At 43.6% G+C, this 22,867-nt stretch overlaps 1 pseudogene; it reads right to left on the reverse strand.

The window, feature by feature from the left end:
• Positions 1 to 15,531: 15,531 nt before the first annotated feature.
• LOC129563682 (U6 spliceosomal RNA) lies at positions 15,532 to 15,629 on the reverse strand (annotated as a pseudogene).
• Positions 15,630 to 22,867: the final 7,238 nt, after the last annotated feature.

Raw genomic sequence — 22,867 nt, forward strand, 5'->3', positions numbered from 1 at the left:
GTCACAAACTACATGATAATTAAAGCTAACTGCAACTGCTCAGCTGCTAGGAGCCCCAGCATGGGACTGCCTACTTGACAGGGAAACATGAGTGAGAAAAGCAGTAATAAACTACTTTTTAGATTTGAAATAAAAGCCACCACTCACTTGATTATCATCTGAATCTCATCCATAATCATCACTGGTTTGCTATGTGAGTCAAACTTCTTTTTGCAGAGCTAAAAAAAACCAAAAAAACAGAAACATAATCTCAAGGTTATTGATTATCCTCCAAAGTGCCTGTGTGAACTAGTCAGTGATTCTGACTCTTTGGCTGTGTCTTTGAAAGATAACAGCATTTAGACCCTACTGTGCTCTCACTAACTCTCCAATCAGTTAGAAAAGCTTAAGATATCTTTTCAAAGAATGGTACAAGAAAGTAGTGTGTGAGTTCTGGAATTATTGAAAGGTATTATCTGATGACTGACTTTCTATCACTCTGATACTCAATTTAGAAATGGAATGAAAGAAAACAGGAAGAGAATTGCACTCCACTGATGTGTGGAAGCCTTGAAAAACCTTTAGTCCTGTTTAGCAATGGAGCTTCTAGGTTAAAGGAAATATATGAATATATATGAAAGAATTTATTTAAAGCAGGTTGCTTTCTTTATGCATTCATTCTTAAAAAGCTGTGACTCAATTTTGTCATCAATTGAATCTCGCTTTAAATGCATGAGGGAGCTCAGTATTTGAAGGAATTCTACAGTAAGTCTAAGTAAAGCAAATTTAGCTTTTAGTAGGATATATAATTAGGCAAGCTAAGACTTCTGTTATATTGATAAGTACTTTTGTATACCAACACTTTTTATAGTGAGGAACTGATTTAAAAAAACTACATTCAATTAGTTTTCATGAAGTGCAGTACCCATAGAAACTACAAATTAAAGAATATGGTTCTCCATCTGGTTCTACAAAATGAAGTCACTAGCCACAGCAGTCCTGTCGCTGATCTTTACTTGATACATCTTGAAAAGAGTTGGGGTGGAAATCAGGATGAGGCACTCTGTCTTTGGGAAAAACTGGCAGAACAGCCCTTCAAATAAATATTGTCAGGAAAAATTTTATGCACCCAGTTTCTTGTAGCTTCTTATCCCTTGGCTGGTGTTGTTTTGTCCCTCAGTCATGCCAGACTCTGCGACTCCATGAGCTACAGCCCGCCAGGTTCCTCCGTCCATGGGATTTCCCAGGGAAGGACACTGGAGTGGGGTGCCATTTCCTTATCTCATCTTCTTATGCCTAGAAACGCACTAAACTAATTAACAGAGACATTTGCTCCTCGTGACTAGCAGCAGACTTCTACTGAGATGTGTGCTTGATTATACTTACCCCCTTCACCAAAATCATCTATTTGCTGACCTCACCTCCTACCTATTTGAAGCAGTTCCTCAGAATTATCTGTGAGGTTGCTCCTGGGCTATATTCCTCAGGAACTCCAGATAAGACTGAACTCACAGCTTTCATATTGAATAGTTGTTTTTTCTTCAGTGAACAAAACTTTGGCTGATGGGGGTTAGTCTTAGATGTGCCTTGTTAAAAGATAGAATGAACAGATTAAACTGGAACATTGACAAAGAGAAGGCTGAAGTGGTGTCATCAGAAAGGCTTTAGACCCGGGACACTTCTAGATGAGATAAGGATAGACCTCTAAGCCAGGGGTTATGGGGAGAAAACTCTAGGTCTTCGGAAACAAGTGTCTTACATTTTGTGACTCTGTGTGACTCTGGATTCAAGTCCTAAAACCTCAGCCTACTAGCTGTGCCACCAGTGAAGGCAGTTAGTCACTCCCTGCCATCTCTGACCTATACAATGGAAATAATAAAATCCCAATTTCAGAAGATTACTGTGAGGATTAAATGCAATAACACAATAAAGAACCTGGTACTTAGTCAGCTTTTAGTCACTGTTAACTGTTTCTATTTGGCACAACTGAGTTGTAGAGGCTCCAGTTATTTAAAAGAACAACTAAACCTCAAAAAAAAAAAAAAGATAGTGCTGAAGAAATTAACACACCATAGGAAAAAAATGCTAGTTTCTCCAGCAAGAGAATGCCTCAGGCATTTACAGTTCAATGACTAGGTACTATTTCTAATCATCATCTCATTTAGAATTATAATGAAGAATGTTGGGAATAATTAACCCCATTCTGTAGTCCCAGGAGCCTGTCATTGCAGGTAGGAAGGATTAGGTACCAGCTCTGTCAGTCCTGGCATGCGAGCGCATTTATTTCCCCCTGTGATACCATGTCATCCTGCCTCTCTTTTCAGGCAGGTTCAAAAAGTCCCCCACCCCCCCTACAGTGGCAAGGAGCATTCGTCTCATGCTTGATAACACTTTTACAGTCAGAAAATAGCAGCAGCTCCTGAAACATCCAGTCCTTTTAAAAGCTTAGGAATGACAACAGCCACGAGTGAGCGTCCCTTTAGAGCCAGATGTGGTAAATCCTCTCTCTTCGGAGCTGCCAGCCTGGAAGCCCACTCCCTTCTTTGTTAGAAATTCTAGTCACAAAAACCTACAATAAAGTGCTGCAGGCACATCAATAAAGGATATAATGAAATCAGATGGGTCTTGTTCCTTACATTTACATGCAAAGTATATCAAAGGAGCATCCAGTTTGTTCCTGAGACCAATACAATGGATTCTTTTGTGTGGGAGGAGAGAAGATACATGAAGCTGAATGAGGAAGCAATTCCAATTAAAAGGGCTGTGTTTAAGGCTCCAAAGACAATGCAGCCTTTGCTAGACACTTGGCTATTAGAAGTATCTGGCTGCCGAGGTGGTTTTATGGTAATTGGATGAGAGCTGGGTGGAGAGGAACACAGTAGCACCGCCACAGGGCCCCAAGTTCCAGGTCACACTGCTTCCTCTCCAACTCATTCCTGTGTGACCTCAGGGCCATAGGACCTGCCCTAAAGGGCTGCTATGAGGATTAAACAAAATAAAGCATATAAACCCTCTCTGGCTGTGCCAGGCACATGCTAAGCTTTCTATGATGTTTGCTATTATTGTTATGAGTTCCTCTGACTCAGCCCCACACAAAAGCTGGCAAAGCCTGGAATCACCCAGATGACAAGTGACTGGGACCCTGGTAGGGCTTGCCCTTGAGGCCACGTGCTATGTGGTGAAGGGCGAATTGTCTCCTGGTACAAAGGCCTCTTAAAGTCAGCAAGTATTGGACAGCTCAGACATGCACCATTGGAATTAGCTTGCCTGTTTCCCACACACTTTTCATGTTTTATAGCTTTAGAATCAGACACTTGGGAGATGCCAACTTGAAGACAGATTATTCCCTCTGGCAGGCTGTCTGCAATTTTTCTCCAGAATCTCCATTTGTCTTAAATGGGAGCCACCTTCTTGAAAGTGAGTACTCAGGCTGCCTCGTGCAGCTCAGATCTGAGAGTGAAAGAGAACCACCTATTTGTCTATGTGGGAGGACACATCTATGGGAATCAGGGGATTTAGCTTTTGGCTCTTTCCCCTTGCTGAATCACCAAAGTGCCTCTGGAATTTCCTATAGTGCAGAGGTCCTGGATATTCTTGGTTTTGTAACTTTCAGTGCCATTCTTCATTGACCTTATCAAAAGGGCAGTAATTTTCAGTTGGCAAATGACAGCACAGTCCCCACTGCAGTCATTGCAGTAAAAAAGAAAATGTTTTCTTTTTTCTCTTGCCTTTTTCTGAACATTTTTTACTTTAACTGCTCCTGATCTGGAGTCTAAAGTCTAATAAAGATTAACCCGATATGATAATCACCTCCTGTGTTTGGTGCTCACCTTTCCAGCACTCTCTTTGCAGACCACTTGGTGCTTCCCAGGTGGCGCTAGTGGTAAAGAACCCAGCGGCCAATGCAGGAGACATTCCGTGGGTTGGGAAGATCCCTTGGAGAAGGAAATGACAACCCATTCCAGTATTCTTGCCTGGGGAATCCTATGGACAGAGGAGCCTGGCAGGCTGCAGTCCATGGGGTTGCAAAGAATGAGACACACTGAAGCAACTTGGCACACACACACACCTTGTAGTGCTTCTCTCCTTTTGTGTTACAGAAAGGAGGCCACAGTACAGTTCAAGAAAGACAATGGACCTGACTCCCAAGCTACCTGATGCAAGTCTATGACTGTTTTTAAAGCAATATTAGAAGAAGAAGAATATAAGATCCTTACACGTTTGTTCCTCATCACCAACCTGACTGCGAGTCCTTATCTATATATCCCCCGATTCTTCATGGAAGCGGGGGTGGGGGGGCACAGTCTCCCCTCTGTTGGCTGATGATTAAAAGCCACCTTTCTATTTCCTGCAAACTCTGTCTCCGTATTTTTTACTTGGCTTTGGTGGACAGAGAAAGCCAAGATTCCTGGCGACATCACAATGAGTCACTCTACAAAGCATAGATGCAGTTGTCACTCTACAAAGCACAGGATATGCACCTGGAGACTCATTTCAAATATGGGCTTTGTTATTGTCGAGATGTAAATGGGCCTAAATCACAGTGCCTCTCAGTTGGGAAAGCCCTGAGGAATATAATACATGAAGCCATCACTCTTGTAGTGACATTTTAAAACCAGTCGTGAGGAAAGAGAGAGACATTGGAAAGACAGGGCTGCAAAAGGGGCTTTCTTTCCATTTGTAATATTCAATTTCTATAAGAAAGAGGACCTAGAGCAATTATGGCAAAATGTAAGTATTTGTGAAATCTGTGTGTTGAGCACAAGTATTTATGTCACTTGGCTGTGTATATTTTCAAGTATTTTTAACAACTGTGTATATTTTGAAGAAAAAGCAGTAGCGTTTTTGGCACCTAAAAAGAGTGGTGTCTCAACTCAGAACAGCACAAGGAAAAGCAAATAAAGTAAGTGAGGAGTTGCTCAAAGCTTTCATCAAGGCGGGTTTCAGAATGATGCTGGAGGGTGGAGCTCGTGTGAAGAAAGCAGTCAATCTGCTTTAAGTTGTTGTTCAGTTGCTCAGTTGTGTCCGACTCTTTGCGATCCCATGGACAGACTATTTCCTGGAGCTTGCTCAGACTCATGTCGATTGAGTCGGTGATGCCATCCAACCATTTCATCCTCTGTCGTCCCCTTCTCCTCCTGCCTTAAAGTTAAAGGAGTAAAAAAGACTTGGCAGGTAGCTTGGGTGAAGGGGAACCGCTCTTTAACTCACCAGCAGGGGCTCAATTCAAAGTGCTCTCCTTTTTTCTCTGACTTCAGTGAGGTATGAAACATAAATTTAAATGATTTAACAAATAGGTAACAACAACAACAAAAATTGTTTGGATACTAGTCAGTTTAGACAAAATGATGCTGAAATGGGCAGTAGCTTTGAAAACCCTCTCTTTGAAAACGTAGGCTGGCAAAACCAAGAAAAGTTGCCACCAGAATAGAAATTCAAATTGAATTGTTTTGTTTCTTCATGAAGGGGAAAAACACACACACACATCAAAACAAAGAGGAAAATCCCAAGTAGGGTGAATGAATTCAGTGTTCAACTAATCAGGAAACTGCCTCCCAAAATGGGCTCACTTAGCAAACATGGAGCCTAAACACTCTCCTTGGTCAAGCAGAAGATCAAAGAATAAATGTGCTCCCTGCACAGAAGTAGGCTGTTGTGAGGAAAATGAAATCTGAAAAGCCATAAAGTGTTGATTGTGGGGAATACAAGTCATAGAAGACCTTCATGTCATTTACCTGTGATAAAAATTTCAGGTTAAGTGGCAAGATAAAGAATAACATCATCTTTATTCATGAAAAAGTCCTTAGACAAGGATTTCTCTGACACAGTAAAAAAGACTGTCTCAAATCAGACTTTCCTTCTTCCTAAAACTGACCATATAATAAGAAATAGTTACATGAAACTCTCTCCAATGTGGACCTGCACACGTCAGTTTCTAGGGTCTTTTCCATAGTCATGGCCCTAATATAAACTGTAAACTGATACAAAAGGAAACTGTTTCTGTTTCAATCCACAGGTATGTTTTAACCTTTGTTGTTGTTTAGTCACTCAATTGTGTCTGACTCTTTGAGACTCCATAGACTGCAGCATGCCAGGCTTCCCTGTCCTTCACTATCTCCCAGACTTTGCTCAAACTCATGTCCACTGAGTCAGTGATGCCATCCAACCATTTCATCCTCTGTCTGCTCCTTCTCCTCCTGCCTTCAATCTTTCCCAGCATCAGGGTCTTTTCCAGTGAGTTGGCTCTTCGCATCAGGTGGCCAAAGTGTTGGAACTTCAGCTTCAGCATCAGTCCATCCAATGAATTCAGTGTTGATTTCCTTTAGGATTGAGTGATTTGATTTCCTTGTTGTCCAAGGGACTCTCAAGAGTCTACTCCAGCACCACAGTTTGAAAGCATCAATTCTTTGGTGCTCAGCCTTCTTTGTGGTCCAACTCTCACTTTCGTACATGATTACTGGAAAAACCATAGCTTTGACTATACAGACCTTTGTCAGCAAAGAAATGTCTCTGTTTTTCAATATACTGTCTAGGTTTGTCATAGCTTTTATGTCATTTCCAACATATTGTGACTGAGAAGACAAATTGCTGGAGGCCAAAAGGATGAGATGGTTGAATGGCCTCACCAACTCAATGGATATGAATTTAAGCAAACTCCTGGAGACAGTGAAGGACAGGGAAGCCTAGGGTGCTATAGTCCATGCGTGCATGCTAGGTCACTTCAGTTGTGTCCAACTCTTTTGTAACTCCATGGACCACAGCATTCCAGGCTCCTCTGACCATGGGATTCTCCAGGCAAGAATACTGAAGTGGTTTGCCATGCCCTCCTCCAGGGGATCTTCCCAACTCAGGGATCAAACCCACATCTCTTTATCTCTCTTATTATTATCTCTTATCCTGCATTGGCAGCTGGATTCTTTACCACTAGAATCACCTGGGAAGCCTGTGCTGCAGTCCACGGGGGTCGCAAAGGGCCAGACAAGACTTAGTGACTGAACAACAACAAACCTCATGTACGTGTTTTCACACCATAGAGATTAAACATGACTTATCCTTCCAAACGGAGAAGGCAATGGCAAGCCACTCCAGTACTCTTGCCTGGAGAATCCCATGGACAGAGGAGTCTGGTGGGCTGCAGTCCATGGGGTTGCTAAGGGTCGGACACGACTGAGCGACTTCACTTTCACTTTTCACTTTCACACATTGGAGAAGGAAATGGCAACCCACTCCAGTGTTCTTGCCTGGAGAATCCTGGGGACGGCGGAGCCTGGTCGGCTGCCGTCTATGGGGTCGCACAGAGTCGGACACGACTGAAGCGACTTAGCAGCAGCAGCAGCAGCAGCAGCATCCTTCCAAAACTACCAAAAGGACCCAGAGAGACACATGGCTATTTTTTAATATAATTTTAAAGATTATATTAAAGCAAACACGGAGATTGTGTTTGTTAGGGTGTTTTGGGTTGCAGAAATCAATTTAAGTTAGTGAATGCACACCAAGAGAACATTTTATAAGGATACAGGGAGACCCAAGGTTGAGAATACATGAGACTTCGGAAGCAGCCATCACTCATCACTGTGTCTGAGAAATGGCTTTGTCTTCTTGGAAGAAGAGCTTTCTTTGCTACTCAGTCCCCATGATGAACAGGAAAAGGACATCTATAGCTTGCAAGCCCGAAAGTTTTAAAGTACCTGTCATTCCACAACGGCCGGCCTGTGCTCACACTCCCTCATCTTCACACACCCACTTCATCTTGGATTCCCTCACTTAACTCCAAATGTGCGGTTAAGGGATGTTCCCTGGTCTAGCTTGAACTACGAGTCTGGGGCCAGCACGTCAGATCACACAGCTGGTGACAGTGATCCCAGTATGTCTCCAGAGAAGAGGATGTGGCAAATGACCTATGAATTTCACTACACATATGCTGCAGAGCAGGATGCCTTCACGCAAAATATTTATTGAATGCCTCCTCTGCACTTGATACTTTCTGAGGTTTTGGGGGGACAACAGTGAACAAAAAAAGAGACAAAGTTTCTCTTCTCAGGAAGCTTACATTCCACTGAGGAAGGAAACAATCAAGAAATACTCAATAAAATACCTAACTTATCTGTTGGTTGTAAGTACAGTGAACAGCAGTAATGGTGAGCTCAGACATATTTAACATCCTGGAAGGTGTCTGATGATTTCTGTGGTATTTATACCACACTACAGTGACAGTCCATGGGGTCAGAGTCAGACATGACTGAAGCGACTTAGCAGACACGCACAGTGACTTTCAAGCTCTGTGTTATATCCCTGACCATGGACTTGGGAGGAGATGAGCTGTAATGCACTATTGCAGAGTAGCCCCACCATAGACAGACACAAGGGATATAATTCCTCAAAGCACAGATGAGAGTAAAACATAGTAGAAGAACTAGGACGTTATGAGTTTTTAGGATCTATTACTTTTGTTTTTAATGTAATTGGTTTCATTGTAATTTGAATTATTTAATTTTTAGTGATGGCTTTGTTTAATAACTACCTCACAGAATTCCTGAAAATTTTATCATCTGTTCTCACAGGCCAGTGTGAGCCAGATCCAGGACACCACTGGAGGCAAGGAAAACAAAGCATTCTGAGGAGGGGTGGTGTTCCAGATAACTGGAACTGCTGTGCAACAAACCACCTCAAGACTTAGTGGCTTGGAATAAGAACTGTTCTACTACATCTCATAATTTTGCGGATTAGACAGGGCCCAGATGGGGGAGTCCTTCTATTCAGTGATGTCAACTGGCAGATGGACTAGTCTTGAAGGTCCAGAGTGTCTGGGGCCTCAGTGGGGGTGACCAGAAGCCTGGGCTAAGCTGGAACTCTTGAGTGGAGTGCCTCCATGTTACTTGAGCATGGCAGCCTCAGGTAATCAAATCCAGGACTCCCAGAGAAACTGTTCGAAGAGGCAGGAAGTGGAAACTGTCAGTCTCCTAAGGCCTGGGCCTGGAAACTGTCCCAGCACCACATCTGCCATATTCTGTTGCTCAAAGAAACCACAGGACCTGCCTACATGTAAGTGATAGAGACCCTGTCTCTCCACAGGAAGGGGATCAAAGAACGTGCAGCCATCCCTAATCCACCACAGAGAGGGAATAGTGGTGGTCACGGAGCTCTGCTATTTAAAAGATGGTGGCTGGGGAAGACTTTTCTACTAAGGTGATTTTTTTTTTTTCTCCTAAGAACCAAGCCACATGAACAAATAAAATGTGCATATGAGTTACTGAGTCCAGGTTTTGGCAGTAATTCTGACTAAGTCCTTAGACTCTGATCTGCCATAAGTGGGGAATATCTGACAGTGACCACTTAAGAGCCACTTCTTACAGCCCAGGTGAAAGACACCAAAGTTCAATGAACCCGGGCACCTGTTCCCAGACACCAAGCAAGGCCTTGAATACTGGTCAGTAGCAGAATGTAACCTGAGCCCAGTTCTTCTACCCAGATCTTCTATTTAAAAATTCAGTGCTTCTTCTATGGGCTTCCACTATGGCTCAAATGGTAAAGAATCTGCCTACAATACAGGAGACCCAGGTTCGATCCCTGGGTCAGGAAGATCCCCTGGAGGAGGGAATGGCAATCCACTCATGTATTCTTACCTGGAGAATTCCATGGACAGAGGAGCCTGGTGGGCTACAGTCCACAGGGCACAAAACTTTTTCTAATCACTGTTAGCACATGATTTAGCATTTGACACTTTCCTTTTATAAAATACACATATTTTATATCGATAATAATGTAAATTCCTTAAGAGAGACTTACTTTTACACTTTTCCAGGGCTGCTGTATACAGTAGCACAGCTGGTACACTCTGCAAGATATTACCAGGTTAAGAGTATGCACTTGGCCTGCCAGGCTTGTGCTGTGGGGCAGGACCACACTGTCTCAGAGGAATGGGTATCTTTTTCTGTTCCTACGAAAAAGCAGCAAGTGGTAGCCCTGTACTTCTCTTACAAAAGTGTACTTTGTGTAACATAGTGCTGGGCATGCCTAGAAGGATCCTGTGGTTGGGGAGGGGGATAGAGTGAATGGGTTGTGCTGATTAATAGCATTCAGATTTCTCCAGAAGTGTGTCTTATGGACATGCTATCATTGTCTATTGCTGTACAATGAACCACCCCAAACCCAGTGGGTGATATACATCTTCAACTGGAAACTTTCTTTGGTTCCGACTCTGTGTGACCCTATAGACTGCAGCTGGCCAGGCTCCTCTGTCCATGGGATTCTCCAGGGAAGAATACTCGAATGGGTTGCCATTTCCTCCTCCAGGGCATCTTCCTGACCCAGGGATCAAATCCACGTCTCTTCTGTCTCCTGCATTGGCAGGTGGGTCCTTTACCACTAGCGCCACCTGGGAAGACCCTTATCAATATAACAGCCATTTTATTGTGCTCACAGATGCCTGGGGTCAGGAATTTGGATGGGGCAGAGTGGGGGTGTATTGTCTGTTTCATGATGTCTGGGGCCTCAGCTACGAAACTCATTTGGGAGCTGGAATCATCTTCAGGCTTCCTTCCTTACCTCTATGGGATCAAGCTGAAAGGACTCAAAGGCCAGCCTCCACTGGGACTGTCGATAGAAGCGTGCGCACGTGGCCTTCTCCTGTGACTGGGGTTTCCTGAAGCATGGCGGCTGGCTCCAAGACAGAGCACGAAACGAGGGATGTCCAGAAAGCAAGCCTTCTGACCTTCCAAGCCCAGCCTCGGAAGTCACCACCTCCAAGACACAGTACTGGCTGCAAGCATGTCACTGCAGCCAGTTTACACTCAAAGGCAGGGAAGTGAGACTCTGCTCTTGATGAGGACTAGCAATATGTGATGAGAGCTGTCGTCGTGGCTGTCTCTGGAAAATGCAGCCACCACAGGGCATGTCTCTTCAACAACCCAGTACCACCCAGGTTGGGAATATCCCTCGGAGGAGGGCATGCAACCCACTCCAGCATTCTTGCCTCGAAAATCCCATGGACAGAGAAGCCTGGCAGGATACAGTCCTTGAGGTCACAAACTGTCAGACAGGACTGAGCGACTAAGCACACACATACCACCAAAGAAATGGAGCTGTGATTGAGGGATGCAGCCTCCTAACTGCAGCCCCCCCTCCCCAACAGCAGCGATGCTGGTGCTGAAGGGCCCTCTGGGGCCAGGTACAGAGGGACTGCATCCTGAGACCAGCACCTGAGTCCCCAAAAGCCTCTCTCTTACAAGTTTGCAGTCAGAATGTGAGCTGAGCACAGGCCATGTTGGCAGCTTCAAATGCCCAAGCTTCTTTTCACCCTTGGGCTTGGTGGTTATGCCACGAGCCTGACAGGTTGAGGGTTTGCCTCTTTTTCTAATCTGTGGGCCACCAGCTAACTGTCAGAGTTATCAGGGTTTAGGCCAAAGCCAGATGTTCTTAACAGATGTGCAAAGTAGGCAGTTCCCTTATTACATCTTTTTAAGTTGTCTGATGTTATATGATGGCTTTTTTAGTCTAATTTAGGGTTGAACACCCCTGGCAAAGCAATTGTAGCCATTTCCTCTATTTTAGTTCACACAAAGTAACCCAGCCCTGATTTCAAACCTTTTTTCTTTTTAACTAATTGGGTGGCCTTCTGCAGCTGGGCCATGGAAACCAAGGGAAGTTTCAAACTGAAGATTATATATTATGTATATATATATAGAGAGACAGTTGTGAAATGCATTCCTTCCAACCCACCCCTTGCCACTATTTCTCTCCATTAAGAAAGATGCTCTTATCTGGCATAAGTGAGAACGTAAGAAATCACCAGACATAACTGCAAGCACATCATAGTGCGCTCTTTCCGCCTCTACCCTATCAATTCTACCTGGATTTCATATCTGGAGGCTTTGAGGAAAAGTGCAGTACAGTTCAGTTCAGTTCAGTTCAGTCACTCAGTCGTGTCCGATTCTTAGCGACCCCATGAACCACAGCACGCCAGGCCTCCCTGTCCATCACCAACTCCCGGAGTTCACTCAAACTCATGTCCATCGAGTCGGTGATGCCATCCAGCCACCTCATTCTCTGTCGTCCCCGTCTCCTCCTACCCCCAATCGCTCCCAGCATCAGAGTCTTTTCCAGTGAGTCAACTCGTCGCATGAGGTGGCCAAAGTATTGGAGTTTCAGCTTTAGCATAAGTCCTTCCAGTGAACACCCAGGATTGATCTCCTTTAGAATGGACTGGTTGGATCTCCTTGCAGTCCAAGGGACTCTCAAGAGTCTTCTCCAGTACCACAGTTCAAAAGCATCAATTCTTCGGCAATCAGCTTTCTTCACAGTCCAACTCTCACATCCATACATGACCACAGGAAAAACCATAGCCTTGACTAGACGGACCTTGGTTGGCAAAGTAATGTCTCTGCTTTTTAATACGCTATCTAGGCTGGTCATAACTTTCCTTCCAAGGAGTAAGCGTCTTTTAATTTCATGGCTGCAATCAGCATCCCCAGTGATTTTGGAGCCCAAAAAAATAAAGTCTGACACTGTTTCCACTGTTTCCCCATCTATTTCCCAAGAAGTGATGGGACCAGATGCCATGATCTTCGTTTTCTGAATGTTAAGCTTCAAGCCTACCTTTTCACTCTCCTCTTTCACTTTCATCAATAGGCCTTTGAGTTCCTCTTCACTTTCTGCCATATGGGTAGTGTCATCTGCATATCTGAGGTTATTGATATTTCTCCCAGCAATCTTGATTCCAGCTTATGCTTCTTCCAGCCCAGCGTTCCTCATGATATACTCTGCATATAAGTTAAATAAGCAGGGTGACAATATACAACCTTGACGTACTCCTTTTCCTATTTGGAACCAGTCTGTTGTTCCATGTCCAGTTCTAACTGTTGCTTCCTGACCTGCATACACGTTTCTCAAGAGGCAGGTCAGGTGGTCTGGGATTCCCATCTCTTTCAGAATTTTCCACAGTTTATTGTGATCCACACAGTCAAAGGCCTTGGCATAGTCAATGAAGCAGAAATAGATGTTTTTCTGGAACTCTCTTGCTTTCTCCATGATCCAGCGGATGTTGGCAATTTGATCTCTGGTGCCTCTGCCTTTTCTAAAACCTGCTTGAACATCTAGAAGTTCACGATTCACATATTGCTGAAGCCTAGCTTGGAGAATTTTGAGCTGCTTAATTACAGAGTATCACCAAATAACAAACATCAAGTCCACCCTTCCCCCGCCCCTTCCTCTGATCTGGCTTTGCTCCAGTTGTGTCGTCTGCAGAATGAGCTGTCACCAGGTCAGAAGTGGGAGGGAGCTGTACACCCACAAATGAAAGGCCCCTGTGAACACAGGATTTGTTTCCTCTATCGAATGCTATTTATGTGCTTATAAACAAACTGCTTTTATTATTCAACTTATAAAACTCTGCTGTTTAAGGTCTGCATTTAACTACATTGCACACTAACATCTGTGACAATGAGAAAGTGCACTAACATGTTCCATTTCCCACCCTCCCATCACCACTACCCACTCGCCCCCGCCAATATGACAATGTACATTCAAGGTAATCAAGTGCTAAGACTGAAACCAGGTATGTACAGGAGAAGAAACACTTATAAGAGGATGTGAGAGTGACAATCAAACGTTTTTTAGGAATGAGAATGAACTCTTTGTGGAGTTTGGTGAGCCTTAGCCCGTGCTGAGCCCCTGCCTGGGAAAGGTTGAGGTGAATGAGCTGACAGAACCCATGCGTGACTCTCAGTGGGCTCCGACTAGGCCTGCAGTGCCTTAGAACTCAGTAAGAAAATATGGAAGTAAATATTTTGTGACTAACACAAAGGCTGCATTCCATGGTAACAAGGTGACCCCAGAGCATCAAACATCCCTCCTGCCACCCACACCTCCCCACCCCACCAGCCAGAAAAGATGCAAAAGGCAAGCTCAGGGCTCTTCTGATCTGGGAAGTTCCTCCAGGGCTGGTAGATTCACTAAACTTCACGTCCACTTCAATCCATTAGAAAGAGAGGCACAGAGCTGCCAGAGCTGTTCATAATTTTACTGTAAGTGTAATGGCTGATTTTGTGGATCAGTCTGGCTGCATCACAGTACTCAGTCAAGCACCAGTCTAGAGACTTCTGTCAGGCATTTTTTAGATGTGATTAACATTTAACTCAATAGACTTTAAGTAAAGCAGATTACTCTCTATGAGTGTGTGTTGGGGGGGAATCTCATCCAATTAGTTGAAGGTCTTGAGAGAAAAGTTGAGGCTTCCCACCCCAAGAAAGGATTCTGCAGCAGACTGCCTTTGAACTTGAGCTGCAACATCAGCTCTTCCCTGGGTCTCCAGCTGGGCCTCCATGCAGATTTCAGACTTGTCATCTTCCAAACATATATGCGCCAGTTCCTTAAAATGAATCCTACTGGTTCTGTTTCTCTGGAGAACCCTGATTCTATGTTATATCTATACACTTTGCACTGCTTGCTGCTGGTGCTATGTCGCTTCAGTCGTGTCCGACTCTGTGCGACCCCATAGACGGCAGCCCACCACGCTCCCCCGTCCATGGGATTCTCCAGGCAAGAACACTGGAGTGGGTTGCCATTTCCCTCTCCAATTACTGCTTGATTAATTTATGTAGTAGGGACTGCAAGCTGCATAATACCCATTTTTCTCTTCTTTCTTGGTGTCAGAATCCTAATTTTATTTAGGATGGTAATGTTCTAGCTAAAAGACTACATTTCCCAGTTTGCTTTACAGCCAATGATGGCCCCATGATTTACCTCTGTCCAATGACAGTTAAGCATTGTTGATTAGGATTTACAGGAAAGCTTCTTAAAAAAGAAGAAAGGCTATTGGCATGTACCCTCTCTCGCTTTTTGGGCTTTCTGTATGGAACTCTGATGGTGGTTTGAACTCATGAAACTACCCACTAAAAATGGCAGAGCAGAAAAATACCAGCTCTGGACTGCCTACTCCCTTTTACTTGAAGAAAAACTAAACCACTATCCTTTAAAAACCACTATAATTCCAGTTTGTGAACAACAGTGGACTGTAATTCCAAATTGATCAGATGATACACAGAAGCTACAATAATTCAAACCTCAACAGTCCTCAAACCCAGACCATCACTTATGGTCTGGTCCAGCTTGTCCTATAAAATGGATAGTATTATTATTCCCACTTTACAGAAGATGAAACTAAGGTACAAAGAAGCTAAGGAACTTGCCAAGATCACATAATCAGCAATTGACTGAGCTTTGAACTTGCTGCTGCTAAGTCACTTCAGTCGTGTCTGACTCTGTGTGACCCCATAGATGGAAGCCCACCAGGTTCCCCCGTCCCTGGGATTCTCCAGGCAAGAACACTGGAGTGGGTTGCCATTTCCTTCTCCAATGTGTGAAAGTGAAAAGTGAAAGTGAAGTCGCTCAGTCGTGTCCGACCCTTAGCGACCCCACGGACTGCAGCCTACCAGGCTCCTCCATCCATGGGATTTTCTAGGCAAGAGTACTGGAGTGGCTTGCCATTGCCTTCTCCGGAGCTTTGAACTTAGATCTAGTCAATTCTGGAATTTGAACTCTTTTTTTTTTTCTTAATAAAATATGGAATGCATCATGAATTTGCGTGTCATCCTTGCACAGGGGCCATGCTAATCCTCTCTGTATCTTGGAATCTGCACTCTTAACTACAGTGCTTCCCCACGGTAAATTCAAGAATAATGGGTGGAAGTCATGGGACACAGATTTCGGTTCAATATAAGGAAGACTCTTCTAAAGGGGGGCTGTTCAATAACACCATAACTAGGATTATGTAATTAAAGACTGAATAACCACTATTAGGGCTTTCCAGGTGGCACTAGTGGTAAAGAATCCACATGCCAATGCAGGAGATGCAAAAGACATAGGTTCGATCCCTGAGTCAGGAAGATCCCCTGGCGTAGGAAGTGGCAACCTACTCCAGTATTATCCAGTATTAATCTATTTCAGTTCACCCAAGTCTACATATGTGTTTTGACAGAATTAAGCACTCCATACTAGGAATTTTAAAAAGAAAGGAAAGGGTAAATTTACTATTAATACTGGCGCTATTCTATTTCTTGACTTCCTTGTAATTCTAGTTCTAGTTCTTGACTTCCCTGTAGCTCAAACGGTAAAGAATCTGCCTGTGATGCAGGAGATCAGGGTTCGACCCCTGGGTCGGGAAGGGAACAGCAATCCACTCCAGTATTCTTGCCTGGAGAATTCCAAGGACAGAGAAGCCTGGGCGGTCACAGTCCATGGGGTCGTAAAGAGTCGGACATGACTGAGCAACTAACGCACACACACATTCTAGTTCTTAATTTGGGTAGTGGGATGGAGGGTCTCCATTTAATAAAATGTTTCATCACTTATGTATATGTTCCAATGTCTTTTAATATATATTAAACATGACATGCTTGGTGGGCTATGGTCCATGGGGTTGCAATGATTTGGACACAACTTAGCAACTAAACCAAACACAACATTCTAGGTGGCTTAGTGGTAAAGAATCTGCCTGCCAATGAAAGAGATGCAGGAGACCCAGATTCAAACCCTGGGTCAGGAAGATCCCCTGGAGGAGAAAATGGCAGCTGGTTCCAGTCCATGGGGTCGCAAAAGTGACATAACTGAGCATGCATGCATGCAAACATGACATAATGGTTTTTATCAGAGAGAAGTTAAGCGGCCAACTTGGTTTGGGTATTGTATGCAAGGGGAGTGGTAGCCTGTGCCCATTCACTGTGCCCTCGCCTCTGGGCTGAGACTGGAGCCTTTGTGGCCTCAGCACTCCTTCTTCTTGGAGGGAGCATCTCCATGAGGGCTCTCGGACCATGGCTGAGTTGGCCACCTGCCTCTCACCCGTTCCTGGGCAGTTTGGAGCAGTAGAGCTGAGTCTCAGGGCACCATCTAAAGAGTATGAACGTGATGGTAACAGAGGCATCCTGGGTCTGTGCCCAGAGTGCATGTCTTTGGCGTCTCCATCTTCTCTCCACTCCTGTTGTGGCCCTCTCTTCTGACTTCTTACTCCTTCCTCTTCTCTGAGACCTCACCTTTAAAGCAGGAAGCTTTCTCTCATTGAAATTTTTTCTTTTCAAAATTCATTCAGAGTTGTGAGGGGCTTTGAACTGATGTTCGATAGCTGTCTCTTATTCTGGGAACATGGGAAAAATTAATAAACCTAGACACTCTTCTGACAAGATGGATTTGAACAAAGCAATGTGTTTTTTTAAAACATTCTAAGACATAATATACTTTCTACTTGAACACCAAAAATGTTAGAATGACTTCTCTTTTAATTTTCCAAGGTGAGAAAAACTCAGCAATACTAAATGGCAAACATCCCTATAGACAGGCTTATACTTACAGACACTTTTGGCTTCTAGTCCTTTGGTTAGATAACACAAAAAGAATGATAAAGGTCCTATAAAAAACAGATTGCTGAGTTGGGAAGTAAGTTGCACACATGGTCTTCCCTCACTGATATCCCAAGAAGGTTTTTCTGTCAAATTAGTGCGAGCTCTTCATTGGAAACCATAGCAACTGGCCTTAGAAAAAGGAAATTATTGGAAACGTAGCAGGTGACTCACAGGACTAGAAGGCTGGAGGATCAGCTTGGGAAAATGGCCAGAACTCCAGCTGGCCAGCAGGACCCAAAGTCAAAGCCACGTCATCAATGGGACAGATTCTGAGGATACCCTGCTGTCCCTGCAGCCTCTGTCACCAACCTCTAGACTCAAAGCCACCAGCGTGACCTTAAATGGTTCTTCATGTTCACATCACCAGCTCAGGACTGAAAGACTTGAGAAGGTACATCTGATTGCTAAGTGACAAAATGTCTGCACCCTAGTCTCAAGGGGGCTGGCAGAGAGAAATTTGGTCCTTTGTTTTATTACCACTGAGTTATAAGAATTCCTTGTATATATTGAGCATAAGCACTTTGTTTGTATATGTATTACAGTATCTAAGATGGCTTTTCACCACGTCATGTCTGCTAATGCTGGAATATCCAAGATGGCTCCTTCATTCATAAGTTTGGAACCCAAGCTGGGAAGCCTGGAACACCTGAGACTGGCAGGCATCTCTCTTCATCCCCTCTCCATCGTAGCTAGCTTAGGCTTCCTGACAGCATGGTAGTTTCAGAGTATTTAGTCCTTTTTTAAAATGGTGGTTGGATTCACTTAGAGCAAATGTTCCAGGAGACTAAGGTGTAAGCTATCTAAGGCTTCTTATGACCTAGTCTTGGAGGTCAAAGAACACTACCTCCACTGCATTCCATAGGTCAAAATTCAAGTTGAAAAAAATTAGACATCTCTCAATCGAAGATATCACAAAGAATTTGTGGCCAATCTCTGAGACATGGTATAATTCGAGATCTCAACATTAGTGTCAACTATCAACTTATTCTCAATTGTTCAAACTCACTGAAATCATTAAATAACACTTACTAGCAAAAATGATAGTTTTCAAAGTGCTTGCATATATTTTATCTTATGACACCCTCACAAGAACCTTATGAGTTAAGCAGGTAGACATTAATATCCTCACTTACTGACACTGCTGAATACTAGCGATATTGGTGCCTTGTTCAACAGAAAAGAATCACAACTAGAATCCAGATCTTTGGCCTCTAGTGCAGTGTCTTCTCCTATATGCCTTGCCATTTCTGCTTAGGTATACAAATCCTCCTAATTCAATAAGCCTCTTCTTTTGTAGGAAATCTAAGTTTGTGGTAGTCCTCAGTTACTAATGAATTATTTATTCATGAATTATCAGAGAGGAAGAACCCTCTATTTAAATAATTAGGTGTTATTCAGTGAAATCATATTAGAACCAAAAGTCCTGTAAGGAATGAGAATGAATGAGTTGATTTAAAATTGCACCTCTGTTTAGTGACAGTATTATGCATATGATTAAAAAATAAAGAAGCCAAAATTTTATTTACTGACACAGAAATTCTAAGAGTCCAATTGTAATTGAGAAAAGCAAGTTGCAGAGCATTATGTGAATACACACACAAGAATGCATACAAACATATATATTTTCCAGACATGTGTTTGTTAGTACACATACAAAAAACCCTCTAAAGATGATGCTAATAGTGCTATATCTTAAGGATTCTAGACTGCTTAAATTTGAATATATATCATTCTTTAAATAATAATTTATTCATAAAAGATTTTTAATCTCTTCAGTCCTTTCAGAAATACATAACTATCTGATTTAAGCATCTTCACAACTTTTCTAGTCCTAAGTAAGGTACAGGAATAAACAAATGAACAAAGAAAACTAGTGGAGTGGGTTGCCATTTCCTTCTCCAGGGGATCTTCCCAACCCCGAGATCGAACCGGAGTCTCTTGAGTCTCCTGCACTGCAGGCGAATTCGTTACCTCTGGGCCACCTGGGAACAAAACTACAGATGGTATCATATTAAGGAAAGAAATTCTATATTTGTTGATTCACCCCCAACAGAAATTACTGAGATAGTATCTTTTTAGTACTCAGCATAGGGAAATGTGTTCTTAAAACAAAAGTATCCTTTGGGTTAAACCTAGTCGTCTTCCAGAAACTCACTGGTTTGGAATTCAAGAGATAGGCATTTCTTTGCAAACCAAGAAGTGACCATTGTTCACAGATCTCAAAAGACAGTAAAAGAAACAGCGAACCAACTTAGACCTGCGTGTATATTAAACTTTACCTAAAAAGCATTCCAGTTTACATTAAATTATTTAGAAATTCCAAACCAAACTGTGGCCCTGTTATGTCATAAATCAGGCAAAGGAGGACCTGGGAGATTGGCAAAGCTAGCTGGGCTAAAATAGAGTGAAACTCCTTTCCTGTATGTCTTCAATTTGGGAATAAAGTAGAGTTCAAAGAGCCAAAGGTCAGGGTCTGGACAGGAATACCATCTGTGGGACAGGTGCTCCAGATAGCATTGTGGATCAAGTCAGGAGGGGGGTTATCCAGATTGGTTAGGGTTGAGAACTAGAGCCTGTGGGGAGACATCAAACACAGAGCCAGTTAGTGATAATGACCTGCCATTTGTTCAGTGACAGCCATGCTGTCACTTTTCATACATTATCTCACAGCCCGCAGTCTCCTCACAAACAGGGGCTTAGCTTCTTCAGATGACGACACAGAAGGGTTACAGGGCATGCCCAAAGCCATGATGCTAGTGAGTGACAGACCCAAAATTCAAGCCCAGAGCTTTCTCAAAGCCTATATTCTTTCCAACAGATCACCGTGGTGATCTAAAAGATCCAAGAGAATTTTGTGAGAATAATAAAGTCAGGAACCATGAGACTTAGGGGGCGGGCCGACGTGCCAGTTCCATCAGGTCTACTTGTTCTGGACTTCTCCTGGAAACACAGGCTATTTTGGTGTATTCCTTTCATACAATATCTGGGTACACCTGCCTAGTGGGTGTCTCATCTTCACAGAGTCATGGGGCAGATAAAGTGTAATGAATATGATGGTGTTCCAAAAGTAGCCAGGCTCCTCTGCCAAGTGTCAGGTTTGATATAAAAAGTAGAGAGAAACGGAGGAGAGAGGGTGCCGGAGTCAGTGACTGAATAATGAAGCATGAGCCCCAGGGTCTGTCTAGATGCTCAGGAGGCTCCCTTTTCTAAGAGGAAGACCATGCACAAAGGCGTGATGAAAAATTGTGGCGCCTGACCAAGAAGGAAAACCAGATGAGAAACGCGTTTTGAGAAGGACATCATTAGCACATCAAGTGCCAAAGGAAGAATAAACTGGAGGAGGACTGAGATGGAGCCCGCGCTTGGACATGAGAAGGGCACAGATGACCTTTGAGAGGGGAGACCTGGGGTCTTTGGGAGGACGCGTCAAAAAACAGTGACTCTGATGCTGGGAAAGGTTGGGGGCGGGAGGAGAAGGGGACGACCGAGAATGAGATGGCTGGATGGCATCACCAACTCTGTGGACATGAGTTTGAGTGAACTCCGGGAGTTGGTGATGGACAGGGAGGCCTGGTGTGCTGTGATTCATGGGGTCGCGGAGAGTCGGACACGACTGAGCGACTGAACTGAACCGAACTGAAGGTAGGGGGTGGAAATGTTGAAATAAACCTGACTTTGTTAAGAGCATGATCACCAGAAATAGAAGGTAAACAAGTCAAAGGCAGGGGATCAGTCTTGGATTAGAGAAATTGTGAAAGGAGATACAGATGAAGGAGGAAGAGTTATGATTCAGAGATGTAAGACAGAGGAATTAACTGGTAGAGTGTGGTCCCGGATGAATGGGGAGGGTAAGGATTCTGCACACTGAGAGAATCTTTCCTTAAAGCAAATGGAGGAGAGAAATAAGACTGGTGATCAAGTAGACATGTGAAGGGATTTTTTTAGGGATTTTTCATTGGTGGTAAATATATTATTTGTTCGTTTGTTTTTACTATTACTATACCATAAGGATGGACTTAAGAAAAAGGCACAGAATAGTAGACATGAGTTCAAGTTCCTAGCTTTGTTCCTTATTATCTCTGTGACTTGGACAAATTTTCTGAGCTTTGCTTTGCTCACCTTTAAATTAGGATGATTATCTACGTCCTGACTCCCAAGTTGACTCCCAAGTTAAATATCTATAATTCAGATTGGTTAAGTCATTGGTAGTTTGGAACTGGCCATGGTGTGAGCATTTACACCATGGAGACAAGCAAATGTTACAAAGCAAGCCTTCCCAAGGGCTTGCCATTGCCTGCTTCCCTTATATTAATAATATTGTCAGGCTGAAATGAGAGAAGTTTTGTGAAAACACTTTGCAAAGAACCAAGCTCTATATAATGTGAAGAGCTTTTATTATTAATATTGACAAGTGTGGCAGCATGAATTTTTCACCTATTAATTAGAGTTTTCTTTTCTGTCCCCTGTCCACCATTCTTAACATATAGCCTTTTGTATTTCCTTGCCTTAGCAATTTTTGCAGAGCCGAAGGCTGCTTGAAAGCAATGGCTCTTCCAATCTTATTAAAGGACTATACATACCAAAGAGATAGTATTGAGAACAGGAAGGAAAATGGGAATATCGAAAAGGCTTCAAGGAGAGATTACCAGTGGCCTGACAAGGGCAGAGGTCAGTGGGTTTTATAGGAAGCAGAAGGGAACCAGATCTGGATGCCTAACAACTCCCTGAGAGGCACAAGACCTCAGGAAATGGCTACAGAGTGGATCTGAAAAACCTGCCTGGGTAGGCAGCTTCTCAGACTCAACTCAGTATCCAGATGCACAAAACCACAGTCAAGCATATTTAGATTCAGAATATAGGATAGGAAATCCTGTCAGCAGGGCAGCAACAGTATTCCGTTTCCCCTGAAGAGTGGTCCATGCAACAATCCATATGACACCATAGGTTCTCCTGTTTGGTTTCCCAGGGTTCCAGTGCAAGGAAATGAGACCACATGAGGTCTGTGTGGGATCCCTGCCCCGGTCTAGACCCTCATGGCCCACAGGAGGTAGCATCTCCTGTAACAATTCCATAGGAATAGCTGCTGCGCCTAGTGCCCTCAAAGAACTTGCACAGTTTTGAGAGTCACTGCTCTCAGTAAGGAAATGGCAACCCACTCTAGTGTTCTTGCCTGGAGAATCCCAGGGACAGCGGAGCCTGGTCGGCTGCCGTCTATGGGGTCGCACAGAGTTGGACACGACTGAAGCGACTTAGCAGCAGCAGCAGCAGCTCTCAGTAAGCCCAGAGCTATGGCTTCCCTCAGGTTCTTAGTTCTCCCTGCACAGATACAATTCACCATGAAGGCTAATTTTTGCCACAAGTCACTCTGCCTAGTAATAACACAGCTGACACAGTAATTTTCTCAGGTCTTCAGAAGAAACAGAGAAATAACAGAAAGTAAAATCTCAAGCTGAACGGGAGAGGGTCTTTTAAAATACTTTATTCATGGTGGGCCCAAG

Source organism: Moschus berezovskii, chromosome 9 (assembly GCF_049115385.1).
Source record: "Moschus berezovskii isolate FMDL1 chromosome 9, NW_MosBer_1.0, whole genome shotgun sequence".
In the NCBI taxonomy this organism is placed as follows: Eukaryota; Metazoa; Chordata; class Mammalia; order Artiodactyla; family Moschidae; genus Moschus; species Moschus berezovskii.